The 21,341-nt window shown below is 30.0% G+C and overlaps 1 protein-coding gene across 1 annotated transcript in view; it reads right to left on the bottom strand.

Annotated features, from left to right (window-relative positions):
- Positions 1-21,341, bottom strand: part of Wdr62 (WD repeat domain 62) — a 154,360-nt gene that overhangs the window by 40,280 nt on the left and 92,739 nt on the right. The gene's annotated exons all lie outside the window — the stretch shown is intronic.

Here is a 21,341-nt window from a genome sequence, read left to right as displayed (position 1 = left end):
ACATTTTTTAAAATATGTTATAGAAAAGCAGAGACTGACTTCGCAACCTTTAAAAATTAAATCGGGAACCAAATCAGGCCCAAAAGAACGCCCCATTTTCAATTTCTCAAAGGCGTATTTAACCCTTTGAGTAATGAGTAAAATTATACACATTTCTTAATTTGTTAGTGAGTTAATTTTACGTTTTTTTTATATTTATTTACTACTATTTCATATTGCATTTTTATTGAATTATATAATAGAAAAAAATCAAATATTATTGCTTCGATTTATTTTACTACTTTTTTGTATTAGTATGTTTTAATAATTATATTTTCACGCTTTTTTAATATTAAATTTCGTTAATAAATTTTACTATTTTTTAATATTATATTCGGCTTTTGTGGGTTTTTTTAATATAAATTCAGATGCTCTCAATATTTTTTTATAAAATTAATATTAAATCGTTTATTTCGTACTCTTTAATTTACTGATATTCTTTTTTATAAATCAAATTAAAAAATATTTTAAAAATATAATATTCCCTTAGCTAAATATGTAAATAACTATCTGGGGTAGTTCAAAGCAGTGAAAGATGTACGGCGATACCGCTTAAAGAGTTAACATCTGAGCGCTCGGTTTGCTCGAGCGGAAGGCGAAAAAGATTTTTTCAGAACAGACGTAAATATTGTGTAAAACCGTCAGCAATATTTTGAGACACTTTTGACTTTAAAATGATACATATATAACCGTTTAGGTGTTTGTACATTATATATCATATCATAGGCGTTCTAAACACAACGTCACGATCACCTGTACCATCAGCCCTTGAACATATTTATGTACTTAGTAATTTACATATAATACATTGACGTAAATGGTACATATCTATATTTATTATCTTGAATTTTCATCTCTACACTGTGAAAGTATTTTCCCAACATTTCCATACAACATCAATAAAATAGAATTAATATTACACATGTATCTAATAAAATTAATATTAATGACTCTTTGCAAAACGCATACAACAATTGATCAGGCGTTTTCACGGTCTTCTGCCAATAATTGCACACACGCGAGCGGTTGTGCAATTTTCTGCATTGATGACAACGCCTTGGAAAAGAGACGTACGGAAAGAAAGAAAAAATATGAAAATGAAAACGATCGTGCGAATTTTTCGCGATTTTTCCGCTCGACTGATCCGCGATCGGATCCACGGGGTACCGGAGTACAAGACTAATTGTTGTTATTATAAACGGGGAAGGAGAGTATTGGTATTATAAAAGTAAATAAACAAACAATCCGACAAAGAAGCAGCGATTTGCATTCAATAATGGCGTGTGTTTGTATGTGTGTGAGCCGCTTAACGTTTTTGTTAGCTTTACGGCCATAAAGTAGGATATAAATCGACGCCTTTGTAAAAATATTATACAATTTTTATTCCATTGTATCGTAAAATTTTATTTGAATAGTAAAACGTTTACGTCCGCAGTTTTCATATTTTGAGCGAAAGTTTCGTTTCAACCTTTAAAGTGTTCGTGGTCAAAGGTTGTAGAAACTATATAAATGTTTATTCGAAATTGTGTAATTTTATTCAAATACACTTATCGTAAAATAATGTTTATGCTTTTCTCTCAAATCATAACTAGTGGTAGAATTTTACGATCAACAGTCAATAGGTTTTTTTCAACCAAAACATATTCATAATTATAAAAACCTTTTATTAAAAAGTAAGTAAAATACTGATTTACCATTTATATACAGGCGGCTTTTTTAAAAAAAAAAAAAAAAATATGAACATGAGTGAGAAACGGAAAAGCTTGTGTTGATACGACCAAAAACAAATCAAGGACTAATAAACTTCACACGATTCAAGACAAAGATGGAAATTATTAGACGTTCTGATAGCGGTGAATTTTTTGCTTCAATCGGACCTTCGTATGATACAAACAGATCTACGATATGTTCAATTTTGCAAAATAAAAATATAATTAAGGAGTACAATTAAAATTGGGGTAAAGATATATTTCCACAATTTTTAAAGATATGTTTCCAAAAAAAACCGCAATAAACACATGGATGAAATGGAAAATCTTTGTCATCGTGGATCAATGACCAACGTCAAAAAGATGTCCCTCTGAATATTTTAAGTATTCAAGCAATAGCTCTTAGTTTGCACAAAGATTGAAAGGATAGATTAAAAAAGATTTTAACACGGTTTTTCGAGCAAGTAACGGTTGGTTTTACAATTTTAAAATGAGGTATTCTTTTCATAATATTAAATTTACTGGAGAATCAGCTGATGCGGATAAAGATGCTGCAAAAGAATTTATTTTCTAATTGTCCAAAATTATTGAAGATGGAGAATATTCCTCTAGACATATATTTCATGTAGATGAGACAGGTTTATTTTGGAAAACTCTTTAACAATGAAAAATATGAATGAAGCCTTCACGCACCTTGACAATTTTTTAAATATTATAGAAGATTGTGATCCCAATGGAGAACGCATATTTCAAGTGCGCAGGGCGATCAATAAAAACATAGCATGTTATAAAATACTATATGAAGAAAAGAAAAAGAATAGTGGAAAACAGTTAACTCTTGATAACTTTTCAAAGGAAACACCCGCAAACCCCACTTAAACGTATCTCTTAAACGCCTATTAAACATCTTATATTTACTTGATAAATAAATATTTTGAAATACACACAATTTCAATTTTTTTACTACCCTCGACTTTCGAACATTCAACATTCGCACACATTTTCAGGAACCAATTATGTGCAAAAGTCGAGGGCCGCCTGTAGATTGAAAAAATGTTTACGTTTATTATACATACAAATAGCTTTTTTTATTTTTATTTTTTATTATTACTAAATCTCATTTTGGACATCTAAAGGTATCATGAAGCTATTTTCAAAACGATATATGTAATACCGCAAAAATCCAACTTGGGTAATGAATCACTCATTTATTTTATTATATGCGGACCACTTGAAAATTTCCAGGAGAGTGCAGTTGATTTCAAATTCCTTTGAAAATGGGCTTTCAATATCCGTTTGCTTTTCAATACCATGAAATGTCACAGAACTTCATTATCAATATCCTTGAAGCTAGCGGAATAATCCTACTATCTTGGTGGATATATTATATTACATTTAAAAAGCACTGTAAATTCAGTCTGCACATTGAAGAGACCCACAGTAGATCGATAAAGATGCTCGGTTTTATCTTGAAAAATGCGCGCTTCTTTAGCAGCATACTAGAAGCTGCCCCCATTATATAAATTTTAGGCGTAATGAGTCAATCCAATGAGTTGCGGCTCAAAAAGGTACAGCACAAATTCCATCGGTCATTATACTTTAAGGAATACAGGTACTATCCACTCCTGTTTTAGAGTGCGCTGTGATATTTTGATTGTTTACTCTTGACAGCCCATCGGTGCTCAAGCAGCTTCAACTGTCATAGTTCTCGATCACATCCTCTGTTCTTGTCTGTAAATGCTAGGACTGGACCACTCTCCAAATCTTCCAAATCCAAACTGCTCAATACGGTGCATCAAGATCTTGATATTTTCTCGTGCAAATATGTATGAGAGGTAATATATCTGTCCTCTTTTTATGTTTTTAATAATACATATTTCTTAAATCGTTATATGTTTTATACGAGCAAACGACCTTGCTCTAACGGAGCGGTCGAAAGCGTAAGCTCCGACTATATCATTATTATATTATTAATCAGATTAATTTATTCTTGAACTATTTTACCAAAATTGGCGAAGGCTGTACATTACTCTTAGCAACCATGCCAAATTTACAAATACTCTCACTCTCCTATCAGCTGTTGTCTCGTTTTTGCTTATATGATTTTATATTGAATACAACAAATATGTTTTTGATTCACATACATATAAATAATAAACAATAATGCTTAAATTATGATATGTTTATCTACTTAAAACAATAAACATTTTATTGACAATTCATGACTCATCACGACCACAATAATTAAATAGTATGACCTTTCACCATTGCCATTTGAAAATTTGTTAATATGTGGGGAGCACCTATTTATGCCATAAGTTATTTAAATATTATTTCAATAAATAAAAATATTTTTCAACCTTAAATTATACAAAAAAAAAACATATTACAAGACTCATACATGCCACTTTTAGGTGCCCAATCCATATTAGCAAATATCTTCATGACTTCTATATGTATCATACGCGGTCAAAGGGTTAATAGTTCATACATATGCTCCAATTGAATGATTTTAAATTATAATACACATAATAATTTATAGTTATGTATATTATAACTTAAATTAATTTTCACTCTTCAATTTATTGATATTATTTTCTGTAAAAATGTTTTACATTGTATCAATTTAAAAAAATATGATATAAATATGAGAATGCGAGAAATTTATTTTAAGAGCATGTGGAGATTCTCTCTACACGTAAACGTCGTCTGCGAAAAATCTTTGTTAGGCGCAACTATGACAATTTAATTTATTTAGTTAACCAACGAGAAATAAATTAATTCCAGGCAAATAAAAAAAACTAAATTATTTTTATTTAAATTAAATAATAAACAAAATATGCGGATTTTTTTATATCATTTTAGAGGCTCTCAATATGTTTTTATAAAATTAATATATTTTATGTTTATTTATTTCGTACTCGTTTTATATTTTATAGAAAATAATTAAATTAAATCAAATTTAAAAAGTGAAAGATCGATTGCCGTACATGTACGGCGATCCCGCTCAAATGGTTAATACGCTAGGATTGCACATTGATATGTTTAATGTCAGCTACGAAGAGCTGGTCCGGTTCGTATCATCTTATATTTGTAGCAAAAAACTTATAAGATGTAATTGTATGAGCATTATCATCTCTCATACCCACGGTCTATTATCTCTACTACATTGCACATTTCACACATTTTAGCGATAAATTTTCCTCACACACCATCCATCTTTTCTGGGCGCACGCACACGCATCGTTGGCACACGAAATGCGTTTCGAACGAATTAATTACTGAGAGAAGTGGAGAAAAAGGACGGTCATTATGAATAAGTGCATTGTTCTTCTTCTGCCGAGACAATAACATCGACACACACGAGATGAATATTAAAAAAAAAAACATATTGTATGTACATATCTTCTATTCGGGTCCGAGCGTGACATTGAGAACAATGCTTGGTTATACAGTTACGGTGACACATATACCATATTATTGCAGACACAAAGCTTGAGAACGAATGCAACTATGCAACATACCACCTTCACGGGATCTCGCACACAAGATATTATATTATAGATAACTGGGTTCCAAATCGCATTTTTCTCTGTCTTCAGACACGGATGCTGTATGCAAACAAAGCAATGGGAATGCTAGGTCATGGCATCGATAGAAGAATTTGCATATCTATGCAGAAATGTATCAAAATTTCACTATGATAAAAAAGCGCCATGTTCACTTCAAAACGATTTTATTTAACTAAACGACTTTCTAACATGCTTACGCAATAAATAAATAGACTGATAAAACACTTTTTCACTTATAGCGAAATAATACAAAATAGACTTCGCAACTTTCGATAGCGTTTAACCAAGGTGTAATAAATCTGTTTTGCTTTTATTTTAGAACTAGCGAAAGTTTTCACATTCGCCAGCAAACTTCTTTACTAGCACAAACTGTCAAACTAACAGTCGGCCATCACGCGACGACACACTTTTGAAAGGTTAAACCTTCAGAAATGTCAACCGCCGAAACAATCCTTGGGTTCAAAACGTTATCTTTGCACGTAGAGGAATTCGCAACGGTTACAATTGAGCAGGTAGAAAATTATAATAGGCTATAATATAATAAATGCGTCTGCAACCAACAATTGAGAAACTCCTGTTATGTAGCATTGTTGCGTTATAATGGACATGGAACGGTTTGGTTATTTTTTAACGGTGGGTTTGTGGTGGGACCGATCGTCGATATCTTTTCATCGATCGACATGCTCTCCTATAAAATACTACAATAATAAATATCTGCAGTGACTTCACCGGTCAATGGTGAGATAATATGTATTTTATTGATGATTTTAAAGATGGCTTAATTAGTTGTTTTAAATCTTAACCTAGCATCTTTTTGTTTCTTAGTTCATTCGGAATATATTCCATACATAAAATATTTAATAACACTGCATGTACAATGTAATTCCTAATTGTCAATTAGAGTCGGAAGACTTTTGCTTTAAATGAAACACCTATATTTTTCAATGTAGATAAAATATCCGAGTTGTTACAAATAATTATACAGACTGGATTTTCATGGTCAGGTATCCAAAGATACGTAAAAAAAATATGGAAAGTTTGGAAGCATGAGAAAGGGAATACAGGACGAATATGCGAATACAATAATAGATTAAAATTATTTTAAAAAGCAACTACAATCGTAGAATATCCACAAAACATAACATTGTCTGTTTGGGGAAACGTTGAAGCACAATTAATTGTAAATTGCCCAAAGGCTAGATAATAAAGACAGAGAAATACTGTGAACAGCTATAATGAATTATAACACGATATTTTTGAAACATGATAACGCACGTCCACAAATGGAAAAAATCACGCAAAAAAATAACGAACTATGAAGTAAACTAATTGCTTTGATTTTTGCAACATTATTTAAATGTTATTAAATTAAAAACGGTCATAATAAGTTATTATGCGTCAAACCATATACATATTTTGTTTGTAAACTTGAAAACTTGGCTGAATAATGAAGTAATTTGTAATTTTTATTTTATTTACTTAATTCAGTATGAGTAGGAAATAACTGCGGTTACAATTTGATACATTAAAATTATAAATATAATACGTATACATTTATAAAAATATAATAAGTACACTTAAGCATAAATAACAACTAATATATAATGAGTTGATATGTAATATTTTTTTACTTAATTTTTTGGATTAAAGTTACATGAATTTATTAAAAGAAAATATTTGCAATTATTTCTAGTTGATTTGGATAAATCATTAAAGGTTTTGAATGCAATATATAGTTTTCAGATGTGTAAGATTAAAATATTAGCCATTAAGATAGCTGTTAAGACTAAGTTATTAAGGCCAAGAAAATAAGGTTAACGGCCAATAAGCGTGCGGTTGAAATCGGCGCTAATAAATGTTTTAACGACGTTTTATAATTTGATTTCGCTGCCTTTAAAAGACAACATAGTTAATACTACATATTTTAAAATCATGTTCAATAATAGTAAACAACGTGATTTAAAGAATATTTTAGATAAATATTAAAAATTTAGTTATAAATTGAAAAAGTTTGGTTATGCGCTATTCATTAAATTTACAGTGACTACAACTATACTAGCATAGGCTACAATAAAATTTTAGAGTAACATAGTAAATTTTTATAAAGCAATAAATAACCTAGAAATGCAGGTAAACTTTAATTAAAACTCAAAAACTAAAAAACGTGAGCGCAAATGTGTTTTAAACTAATATTATAATATATTATTTTCATAAAAATACAGAATGAAAAAAATTGACTTTTAATCAATTATTTTGCACTATTATACAAAACTCGGCGGTTGTTTAAAAATATGCAACAAAACAATGTATCAAAAGATATAATTAAGCGTGAGACTAAAATTTGTCGCAATTATCGTTTAAGCGTAGTATAATATACGTATTTGCGCGATACAGAACAAGTTTATTCGTCACACCGAAGTTATAGAAGCGTGCGTGACGTTCAGATATTTAGACGGATTACGACAAATGGACATAAACAAATAAAAGTCCCAATTACAAGCGCATATTAACAGAGTTTTCAAATCTCAATTGTGATTGTTATGCAGAAGGTCATTTTTATAGGAGTAGTAACAAACAACAGCAGTCTGTTTCTGCCCCAAATTAGCCCAAAAGCCAAATAGAAAAAATCGATAGCTGATCTCCTATATTAAAAATCACAGAAATAGCGTATTTACGAAACTTTATTTCAAAATACATTTAATTCAGAATCTTCCATATAAAACAGCCACAAGTCAAAATTTGATTTTTAACTTCTTAGCTTCGAACTTTGGACACAATTAATTTGGATTTTAATTAGACCAAAGAAACAGCAGCTTCCACTTTACGCAAAAACCTAGTCCGAAGATCTTTAGATAATACAGTATGGAGACAACGAGGCGCAGATAATAATTTACATAAATCAACAACTGTTGCGAAAATAATTATAATTTATAATATATGAGGGTTTTAACTACCTGCACAATTAACTTAAAATTCATTCCTACGACTCTCTTGAAAGTAAGACTTTAACAATAAACCACCCATAAGTACCGGAAAAACTAGTTCTTGTGTGGAAAAAATACGCGATAGACAATGTGCTAAGAAAACTATTGTCATATTTACCCCCTTAACGATCACTTTTAAGACGTAAACATATTTCTGGGGTTGTTCAAAAAGTGACGCAATTGGCGCACCAACATCCTTATCTGCGATTCGCCAGAGCTGTCTCGAATTAAGAATATAAATTTTATGACATTTTTTTTACTTATGAAATTCCCCATTAGTAAGAAATAATTCTGCGGCTATAATTTGTTACATTTAAAATATAAATATAATACGAATAAATTTTGAGTAATATAACAAGTATACTTAAAATATTTATTATTAAGCATTTAAGAAGCATAGAAGCATGATTTGGTCATAATGAGAGACTCAAAAGCGTCTCAGCACTAGACACAACAACACGCGAACATATCACGACAGATTCTAGCTGCTCCCCGACTAATCACAGCTGACGATAATTCAACTCGACACTCCAACGAAGACTCTCAGACTTTCAAGACTAGCTATTTCCATTCCTACATCTGATAAAGGCAGCTACATTTGCATATATATGTGGTATTTTATATTTACTTAATTAAATAAACTGTTACCAGTTTTTCCGGCGTCCCGAAAAATAACACTTACTTCGTATTCTATAAAAATTAAATACGCCAGAATTAATGTTTTCGTATTTAAAAACTGACTAAAATGAAAGTTGAACTAAACTTAGTAGTAGCATCATAATGCAATAAATAAAATGATCATATGATGATAATTTATTAATCAAATATTACTTAATAATAATATTTAAAAAAATGTCATCTTTAATTTACAAATTTATATTACGCGATTTTTAAGTAAGTGAAGGAGAACTTCGTATTTCAAATTACATGCTATAATTTACGTAAATAAATTTCAAGGTATTTAAATACATAAAATACAACGAGCTTGCAATAGCAAAAAATACATGTCAATATTGGAAAGTGCTTTAACAATACATAAGCTTTCTAATATATTTCAATAAAATCAATTTTTTACCCATTGCAGTTTTTATCGTTCATTTTTATGGAACAGCAAAAATAACACTGATTATAATTAAAGTTGAGCAAAGCTGCACAAGAAACTTTTTTAATACAATCCTAAACCAGTATGTATAAAAGGCTAGCGATGAGTGTATAGTATCATTTATATATTTTCAATGTCAACTGAAACATAATCCTCTCAATGCCATTATTTTTTCCACGTTAAATTGACGTTACATATTTGCGCCAAATACACATATGGTTGTTTGCGAACCTCACTTATTCACAACTAAAATGATGCATTGCGGATGTGATGGGGCAAGTGTATTCAGTGCCTTTACAGATTAGTGTCAACCGAGCAAATTTTCAGATTAACATAGACGAGGGTCGTTGAATACATTTGAGCTCGAGAAACTAGAACAAAAGCACTTGATCGATGGGCATGAGTTTCGCAAGTAACATCTAGACAGCAATATTGATGTATATTTTTACCTCAAAAGAAAATCGAATAGTAATGAATTTAAGGAAAAATCTACAAAAGTAATTAGTTTTAAAATATAAATACATATGTCTTTTTGACCGACGATGGTTAAAAGGCACAAAAATAATATATCAATGCAAAACTTTCACTTGCCGCAACTCATAAGTCAAGTTCTACGATGCGAAAAATTATACCTAAAGGAGTTCCCCCTAAGACTTCCCGAGGGGAAATGAACCCGAATATAATATATATCTTCCGCAAATGAGAATAAACACTGCTGTGCGGAAAAACCGCAACGCTTTCCTTCGAAATTGATTTAAATAAACTTCCAACTCGACTCTCGTTAATACCTGGGGCTTTTGTAGGTATACAGCGCAAAAAACATAAAAAAACACAGGATGAAATTATTCAGATTTAAACGCCGAGATTTACTTTTCGTGAATATAAATTGTAGACTGTCGTAATATTTACGGACTCCGCAAAAAAATATAAAAATTGAGAAGAAAATATGCAACAGACCATTAGGACAATATTAAATTGTGTCAGTGAAACTATAACAGTATTTAAAATATATAACATGAACCATAAACTATTCTTTAATTTATTATTCCCATAATTATATAGTGAAATATAAATATCAGACTAAGATTTAAGCTTATTTATAATCCGGATTCTCACAATTTTGAATCCGTCGCTAACGACTAAGTATGGTTTATTGTGTTGTAGTGTTTATGCGAAAATTGATTACTTGGATTAGCAATAATCTGTTTTAATAAAAATAAACAACAGCACAATTGTGTGGGAATTAAAAATGTAGATACTAAAATTAGAATAGAAATCTTATCTGATTATTTAATGTAGTTAACATTATCTTATTTAATTATAATTTTTATCAAAATAATTACTCATTTGTGTTAATTTATCTAATCTTATACAAAAATTGTATTTATTAGATATAAATAATGATTTGATGAACATAGCATTACAACTACAAATCGATAAGATCTTAAAAAAAATATTTCAATTTATTTTTAGAATGATACAGCATATTCTCAAGCCTTTGCATAAAATAACAACTTATTAAAAACTCGATTCATATGTAAGAAAACACCGAGCCTTCTAGAAATAAAAACATTTCGTCAAGCGTATTAAATCTAAGATACAACAAGCTAAACTACGTGGGTTTCAATACTTGCTTTGGCACCTTACAAAATCACCGGTGGCAGTCTAATAAATGCGATCCACTTTTTCAAACTAACCTACACACAATTTTCTGTTGACTTCACGCATTAAAGCGTAAATTCTAACTATAGATTAAAATTCATGTTTATATCGACAGTATCAAATGTGCGGCGTCGATGCCCAAAATAAAAACACGCAACAATGTCAAATCTAATAAATCAATGTCAAGTGAGATGATTTGTAACACAATATCGATTTGGAAAAAAATGACCTCAATAGTGGCTTGGCTGCCAAAAAAGATTATAATCCGTGACGAATAATCTCAATCTGAATAATATATACGGATTCTTTTCAAATACATTTATATACAAAAAAAATAGTGTAGTAAGAAAAGCCTTACAATATTTACTACTTAAGTTTACGGAAAAATAGGAAATTAATCATATTTAACAAGATAAATAATAGCCTACTTATTTATATATAAGTAGATATATTTAATTAAATACAAATACATAAAAAGGCAAAAATATATTATTTAACGTTAAAACCTTTCCAGGAAAATATTCTATACGATGGAGAGTTTGTTTATGTACAATTTATATTATAATAGAAAAATAAAAATAATTTTAATATGTATTACCCGTATAAATATAATTTATTCATAACATGATTAAATCTAGAAGTATGTATAAAAGCTTTAATATATATAAACTGCTTGAAATATTGTTGTGTTTTATACATACGTAAGCGTTTTAAGATTAGCTGATTGTATGAATTGCAAAGGTTTATCTTTTAGTTTTACGTCATATGAATTTTTAATTTTGCACCACATTTCTCAACCAAATCGTGATTTTTTGACCAAAAATGACATCGTTGTGATGCCGTAAAATAAGGGTGAAATCGTTAAATGAGCTGAAAACTACTGGACTGACGTTCTTGTTGAAAACTATTTATAATATTAATTGGGTTTCTTTCTATAAACGCATAAGCATTACGAGAAAACGACTAAACTTTGTGTCCAGAAAGTAAAAATTAATGATTATTATCAAGTTATTTAAATTAAATTAAGACCATTGTGACCTAACAGTTTACCCCAATGCATCAAGATCGTCATAAAATAATACATAGTATTATAACTATACACAAATAATATAATAAAAGTAGTGTAACTAGTGCATCCAAATACCCACCCAAATGCATTACCCGGTTCTCGAGTAATTTTATTAAGGAACCGGGTAATGTTTGTCAACTATTATATACGGAGTTCAAATTTACGAATATTATATTTTATCTTTAATTATCTTGAATTTTAATCATAATTAATTTTACCTTTTCGATTCCCCGCTTATCACTACCTACTCTGTACGCAGCTGTGATTTTAACGGACCGAATATCGTTGCCCGGAAGGGTTTAACTAATCTCTAAATCGGTATTACAAAATAGAAAAAAAGCCGGAGAATTTTGCTTCTTTAAAATCGTGTGACAGCAGATGTTTCATTTAAAAAATTAAACATTATATTAAAATAAAAAGAAATGGGTACCAGTTTAAAATAACCCGGTTCTCTGTTCCTTTAAAAACACGCGGATACCCGGGGGCCCAGTTCCGGTTCTTACCTGGTAAGGAATGCCTTCGCAAAATCCGCATATAAAACGTCAATAGACATATTTGTCTATTTGATGACTAATATGAATTCGGTATATCACCCAGAATTGCACAAAAGCCACTAATTACAAAAAAAAGTACGACAAATAGCTACCTGAACACAGAACACAATATGCTAATTGTACTGATTTAGAACTTACGTTATACACATCAAAAAATCAAGATCTGTATTCGTAAATAGTAACAAAAAGAAAGTGGTTCCACCTTAATTCATCAAAAAGTCTGAAAGGGTGTTGGACTAAATATATTCTACCGCTTCATCACTTCGCTCCCGATTTGGAATAAACGAGACATTATCTTAAGCTACGCTGAATCAAACGAGACGATCATCAAAAGACCGAAGAAAGCAAAAACTTCCTACTTTAATTGTCCAAGATTCAAAGAGTTCAAGCAGATCTTTAATACTAGTAGAATACGTGATGCAGCACTAGGAAAAGAATAGATTCGATATAGCGCAAACAAAAAAAAACAGATTCCGATCAACCCCGTATTGTTATTTCGGTTGTCATTGATTAATTATGTAGCAATTAAAGCTTCGAAGAGTCTGTAAAATATTTTATGAAACTCGGCGACTTTTTTAGCTTGCAGTGTTTTTTTTTCTATTGAATTATTTTTTAGAAAACTTCTCGAAAAAAATAATAAATCGAGAATTTAATTTTTTTTCTAGTTATAACTAATTTTAGTCTTTTTTTTAAATTAAATCTGTGTGAATATTTTTTAATGTTTTACAACTACTGTATTTTTTTATACCGCTGCATAAGAAAGGGTGGGTCAATGCCAGATGCTCAAAAATATACAAGCTTTTATGAAAGCTTTTAAAAGAGCTCAAAAGTATTTGAATAGTAAAAAAATAATAATTAGATAATAAAAATCTGGCTGACTTTTTTTTTGAGACTTTTTTTTACCGAAAATTTCCTTACAAGAAAAGAACAAGAATAGTCGATTTTACTTTAGATATTATGTACTTTTTAGAAAATTATTTTAAAAATTAAGTGTGATAATGTACTTACAAATATTTTACTATTCTTTAACTTCTTTTATATTTTAATTACTATTAATATAATTAATATGCTTAAAATTAGCAAAAATAGCAAAAATAAAAACCACAATAATATACTGTATTATTAAAATCACATACTAAATAATAAATATATTTTTTACTTATCAAAATTTTCGAGAAACCAGAATACCAAAGGCTTCCAGATTCAAAGTTTATGGCGAAAGGTTTGGATCTTTTAATTAAACTCTTATACCATTCAAATACTTATATTTTTGAGCATCTGGCATTGACTCACCCCTTTTTATGCCACGATATAAGTAAAACATTAAAAAATATTCGTACAAATTTAAGCTTAAACGAAAAACGTTTTTATGAAAATTCTTGATAAAACAGCAAATTTTCGCTAATGGTATAGTGGGTAAGCCTAGCACAACATTAGCGACCCGTAGCTACAACATACTGTAAGCTTCACATAGTAAGCTGTGCGCCATCAAGCATAGGCTCGACCATAATGAGCCGGTGGTAGCATCAGGAATACCTTTACGACATAAATATAGTTATCGCTACGAGCTAGCTGCAACTCTCGATATTATCAGTGTATTGACGGACCATGTGGTACATGATGTCATTCACTGTCTTACCGGTTAATTATGCAGCATTATCGCTTAAGCTCTGTATAAAACATATCCATTTGTTGTTAATCATTTCAATCACAATTTTCACAATAAAACTTTATGTGGTAATGAGGTTTTTAATGCCTAGATCTAAAATTATTTTAGGTTTTAGAATAACTGAGCATTATTAAACATACCCACAGGGTGTAAAATCACAGACCATGTCAAACCACCTTCCACGTGGTTTCCTTTCAGCTGAGCTTTACCCTTTTCGCTTTTCATTTCCACACATTTTAGGCAAGCTTAAACTCAACAGCCGTTAGCGTTAATCCTTGCGTAATACAGTGTCTAATTTGTGACACAAACACACGTTCAACTTTTTTTAATCTCTACTATACGGTAGGCGTACGTACTATCTAAATACATACATACATACTTGGTGTTTGAGTACTTTCATCATCTACGCCATCTGCATTGCAGTGAAATTCTTGAGCAAACACACTCAAACAGACACGAATCCAACTTTTGAAAATATTTAACTTTGTGCAGATATAACACAGGTGCAGCGGAGATTAGATTAAGTTGATGCTATGAATGGTTTTTTCACAGTTTGCTTGTGCATCTGTATTAGGACGACCCACGTATTAAATCGTCTTTTTTTTCACTCGAATGATGTAACAATTTAAAAATATACATCGGTGCGAATCAATAGATGATAAATCAAATTGGGACTGGAGTCGCAATTGGGTGTTGTCAGTATAACAAGACTTGTATTATAATTTTTACGTTTAGCATAATTTAAATGAAAAATCAACATCGTTTTGATAGTGAAATACTGATATTCATCTTCCTTAATGTACCTTCAATACATCAATTATAATTATCTAGTTAAGATAATCCGGTATTAAATCGCTTAGATAATGTTTAAGACTCACATACAGACCATGACTATCATAATCTTAAATATGATAGATGTGATAAAAATAAAATCCTTGACCACATTAAACATGATTAGAAAAATGCAGATCATTTGCTGTTTGAATTATTATTATTGTTATTGTGCATACGTGATGATAATGTCTATTCTAATAATATATAATTTACGATATTACAAACATAACCATGACCCTGATACAACAGTATATCATCAATGAGATTAAAAGCTTATTTTTTACTATCATCAATACTTTTTCATAGATATGCATGGATTATCTCATTTCATCTGACATTCAAACGAATGGCGCATAAAAAACATATGCAAATAAGAGATATAATAATACGAATTCATAAAATACGCTAATAGTTACACAACTTTTTCGTGAAAATCTGTTACGCAATTCATTTGCGAGAGACGTACAAATTAAGCAAATATTTTATGCCACTCTCGCTTTCCGCGGTCCAGTTTTTCTGAATATCAAAAAGGGGGTCAGTGTGCATGCGTACATATTTTTATTTTATTTTTCCACAACTTATATCATCGCCCACGAAAATAAATAAAAAGCGCTGAACTGCGCTAAAAAATAAAAAACGGGTAGTCAAAGCGAATGTGTTAAAAACTCGAGAGGTCAAACTCGTTCGGTCCAATTACGGGATAATGAGGTCAAAATGGGGCAAGTACATTTTTGACAAGTCTCGTTAAACGTTTTCAGTGCATGTGAAATGTGATGACCTGATACGATTGCGCTATATATATATATATTACAGTACTCTTTACTCAAATGATAATTTAATATTAAAAAACCTCATACACATAAATAATATATATATTAAAACAACGACGCAATTTTTACTAATATAGAAGACAAAATGAATAGAGATGTACATATAATATCCTGAGGTCTAGAACGCCTATGTTTGATATATGAATATGATATGAGTAAGGAAAACAACCCACGTTCCATTATGTATTTTTTAATATATCGATCTACAATCTTCGATTATAATTATCTTGGAAAGTAATTCACGATACACATTTCTTATGAACTTATTACATGATTCACACCATATAATCATTTCCTCTGAAACATAGCAATCGCGTCAAAGTCATCATTGATTTAATTTTACAAAACATATACAATAAACTTTCATCACATGTAATCCTTATCTGACACTGGTACGCAATAACTGAATTAATTATAATAAAAATAGCAAACGCTTTGAACGTTAAAGGATTTTCCAAACAAAAAACGTATACTTCAAATCCATTAATACTTCCCAAAGTTCGTTTATATGGCAGAACTTTAAGTGACACTCGAAACGTTAGCTCAACTAACCAGGAAAATGGCATTTATAAGTTATACGTATATATAGAACCTAACATTTAAACTGTACAATAAAATACCTACATATAAACAAGGCTAAAGAAGAAAAAATGTTTGTGTAAATAAATATATTAAGTAATCCTGATTTATTAACCCTTTAAACGCCAGCGCATTTTAATATGTCACATTTTCTAAAAATAAATATAAAATACTTGGTTTACTGATAAATCAATGTAGTACAATAATATTTAATAATTTAAAAAAAAGTAAGTAATTCTTTAACTTGTTTTAAAAATAATTTTGCTAAAAAAGAATACTAAACAAGTGACTCACCGGTGAGTAGTTAATGAACCAAAAATAGCACTTTTAAATGTAATGATTTAAAATACATGTTACTCTTAAAACATCTTCTCGATCATTTTTTAAATTTCATTAGCAGAAAATTATGAAGGATTTGATTCAAAATATTCGGATAGTCCCCTTTTCACATCGTCTACAAAGTGTTGCATCGTGAAAAAAGAGCAAGGGCTAAATAATAAGGTGGATGCGATAAAAAATTCGTCACGTGGGGATGCGCATTATAGTATTGTAGAACTATTGTTAAAAGGTGCAGACCTTTTTTACTTCTTTGATACTGTAATTTTCCATTAGATTTTTAAAACCATCTTTGACATTTGCGGATTTCAAAAAATATATTTTTTTAAGAAATTCATATAGCATCCAATTTTGTATAAATTGTTCACTTGGTAAGAATTCTGCCGTTTTAAATTTTAGGGTTCAATCATTTTTATATTTTTTATCAACTTAACTTTAAAAAGCAACAACATTTATTATGGGATCGCCTAATTTTTTTTTATTAAATCTTCCGTTGTAACCTGACAGGCATAAGCCCAATGCGTTACAACTGGGAAAATCAGTACTAACTGAATAAGTTAATCAGATATAATTAATACCTACAAGTAAGTATTTGCCATTATTAACTGAAAATCTGGGAATCGGTGACTATTATGTATAATATAATTTATAACCAATAGATGTCATTGCAGATGGGGCCGGTTTTTTTAAGAATAGCGCATTTTTATAAATAAAAATTCAAGTGCTGCTGCCGGGGATTGAACCCGCAACCTCATAATTACTAGTCTGAGACGTTACAGACTACGCTATTCCATCCTTTATAATATTAAAAATAAATCCTTATATAATTATATATATTTTTTATGATATATTAGATTGTTTTTTTAATGAAAATATTAAAAAGTTAATATAAAATAATAACTATGCCATTTTCACTTCACTCTTCTTTACTTTTAATTGTATCTTTATTTAAAAATTAGGTGCAGATCATTGAACAATACCCAAAAGAAGATGGTTTGAATCCCATTTGAACCTTTGTGTTTTTCTATTTATGTATATCATACAAAATCTAATCAGTCGTCACAGATTAGATTTTCATAGATTTTCCTAATCTCAAAAATGAATATCGTAATGATTAATTATGATCGAGCTATTGATTAAAGTCGTACATTTTAAATATAAAAAATACATCATAACAAGCTACATTAGTTAGTTCAGTGTTGTTAAATTTCAGCAAGATTTAAAAATCATTTTTTGGCAGTCTGGCATAAAAAAAATCGCAATAATTAATTACAGATTATTTAATAAGAGTAAATCCAAGAGAGTTTGATATGAACAATTCTAAATTAGAATTCAGCAGCGCTTAAGAGGAATTTTAAGATTATTCTTTAGTTTTCAATTATGTAGAAGTTATCTACACAAGTATTTTAAAATAATGTAAAGAATTATTAAGCACCCATTGTTCAGAAGTAATAATAAATTATATTTTTACCACACTGACATTTTTTGTATTGATATACAAGATGTTATTTTATGTTCTCGCTTTATGCGATATTTTGGAACCTATATCTCAGTTTTGTATGGAAGTCTAAGTCTCGATTTACGCGTTTTTTAATTTTCTGAAACCTATCTCCCATGTGTGTATGTGTTCTAAGCTTAGATTTACGCGATATTTCGAGAAACTTATCTATTGCTCAAACATTGCATAAATGTATACCATATTTATACATTTTTATTTTTCGAAAAAAATTTGACCATTATGACAAAAAATAAATATTTCATATATGTACAATACATTAACTCAAATACACTTTTTAAAATACATATTAGTATTAACGATTTACACGAAATGTTAAAATATATCATTAAAAATTTTAAAATTGACTTATCTATTTTAGGTGTGCACCTAAAATAGATAAGCACCGTCCCACATATTTATTTTAGCTCTTCATAGCCATTACCGATAAAACAAGCTTGGATGGCTTATATAAGAGGAGCGTTCTCAAGTGCTGACGTTATTGTCCTGACGGTCAAGAATAAGGGACGCGATTGCGACTTTTTAGGGCTCGCAGCTAAAAGTCGCCAAACAGACCGCATAAATAAAATAGGAATAACATGGCACTGATAGATATTTGTATCGTCTTTTGTTCATGTAATCTAGTTGCAGTGCGAGAAAAAGCTTGCACCAACATCTAGTCTGAAAAAATTCCATTAGACAATGCGATTCACAATAAACCTTTTTCTTAGTCATCAAAAAACGCTGCGTACATTTGAGAATCGTTCACTTAAGTTTGTACTAGTTAAGAAAGAAGTAAAAATCAGGAAGATAAAGAAATAATCACTGACATGTGTTAAAATTTAAAATTGAATAATACATATTTTAAGTGTACTTATTATATTTTTAATTTTAATGTATCAAATTGTAACCCCATAATGAGTTATATATTCGAATACTAAGATACATCAGACACAATTCATCAGGAAATTTAATCAAAAACTTTCAACAGATACTCCGACTCGCACAAGCGAAGTTATGCTGAAATACAAAGCTCAACCCGATCTTCGAAGATGACTGGATTTTATCAGACGCTATTATGGTTACAAGGCTACTATTAATACAAGTATTTATTAAATCCTGTATTTATACACAAATTATGCAGAATTCAAAATTTAATAAAATCTATAAAAAACCGCGTGACCGCTAATCTAGCACAACCTCATATTTAAAATATTAATCAAATGCTTTGTCAATATCTAAAAAATCATACTGTGCGTATTCCACAAATGTGTTAATCAAGCTCTTTTAAATATTTAAATACTAAATTGATATTTATCATGCTGTTTTAATGGATTTATGTCTATTATTTATCACGTTTAACATATCATAAAGCCATTTACACATTATCTACAACACATAAACACCACTAAATTAAAATTAAACAATAAAATTTCGCATATTCGTATATAAACAACGCTTCCCTATAAGGACCTATACCAAAAAACACACATACAATTGAATACGCCGAATTTTGATTGAGCGCCCGAAACGCCCACAGCGACGGGCCATACAAGTTCGCTAAACTTAATTCGTCATACAAAAAATTACAGTCTTGGTATTCTGATTTATAAACGCACCCGTTATGCATATTACGAATTATGACAGTACAACGTCTCGGCTCTGGTAATATGATTTCAGTGTAGAAAGCGAAAGAAAGCGGCAGTGATGCAAGAAAGTGCAAGACTGCATTTATTTATTTTTTGTATTATAGACGAATAAATCAAACGTACAGACAAGGGGGCGTTTCTACTCGCAGATAAGATCTGTTGGTTTAATGATGGATAATGAGTAGATTGTCCAAAACGCCGACGCTGTTTTGTGATATCATCCCGGCACACAAATATAATGATCAATCCAGATATGGCGTTGGTCAAAATGACTCAAGCGGCGAGAATGAGTGTCAAAATTTCATACGTGTCACATGCGGCGACCCTAATCAAAACTAATGAATACGATGATCTTCGAAATTGACGTGTTTTGTTCAAGTCTACGTGTTGCGATAAAATAAATATACAGTGGATCCTCGGTTTACGAGCATAATTCGTTCCGGAAACGTGCTCGTATATCAAAGCAAATTTCTCCGTAAGAAATAATGAAAACTTTGATTCGAAGACTCAAAATATCTTTATAAAATGCATATTATTTATTATTTAAATAATACAGGCGGCCCTAGACTTTCGCACAATTCGCTATTTCGCACATTTAAAAAAAAAACATTTTTTATTATTATTTTTTTTTAATTATAAACATGAGTGTAAAACGGAAAAACTTCAGTGCTAATACGAACAGAAATAAATCAAGGACTAATAAACTTCACACGATTCGAGACAAAGATGGAAATTATTAGACGTTCTGATAGCGGTGAATCTATTGCTTCAATCGGACCTTCGTATGATACAAACAGGTCTACGTTATGTTCAATTTTGCAAAATAAAAATATAATTAAGGAATACGTTCAAAATTGTGGATTTACAGATATATTTCCACAATCTTTTAAGATATGTTTCCAAAAAAACACGGCAAAAAAAACATGGATGAAATAGAAAAATCTTTGTCATCATGGATCGAAGACCAACATCAAAAAGATGTCCCTCTGAGTATTTCAATTATTCAAGCAAAAGCTTTTAGTTTGCCAAGAATTGGAAGGATAGATAAAAAAAAGATTTTAACACGGTTTTTCAAGCAAGTAACGGTTGGTTTTACAATTTTAAAATGAGGTATTCTTTTCATAATATTAAATTTACTGGAGAATCGGCTGATGCGGATAAAGATGCTGCAAAATAATTTATTTCCTAATTATCCAAAATTATTGAAGATGGAGAATATTTCTCTAGCCAAATATTTAATGTTGATGAGACAGGTTTA

The sequence above is a fragment of the Plectrocnemia conspersa genome, unplaced genomic scaffold (genome assembly GCF_051122295.1).
Source record: "Plectrocnemia conspersa isolate PC_06_02 unplaced genomic scaffold, ASM5112229v1 ptg000011l, whole genome shotgun sequence".
Taxonomy (NCBI): Eukaryota; Metazoa; Arthropoda; class Insecta; order Trichoptera; family Polycentropodidae; genus Plectrocnemia; species Plectrocnemia conspersa.
This window is presented reverse-complemented; position numbering and strand designations above follow the sequence as displayed.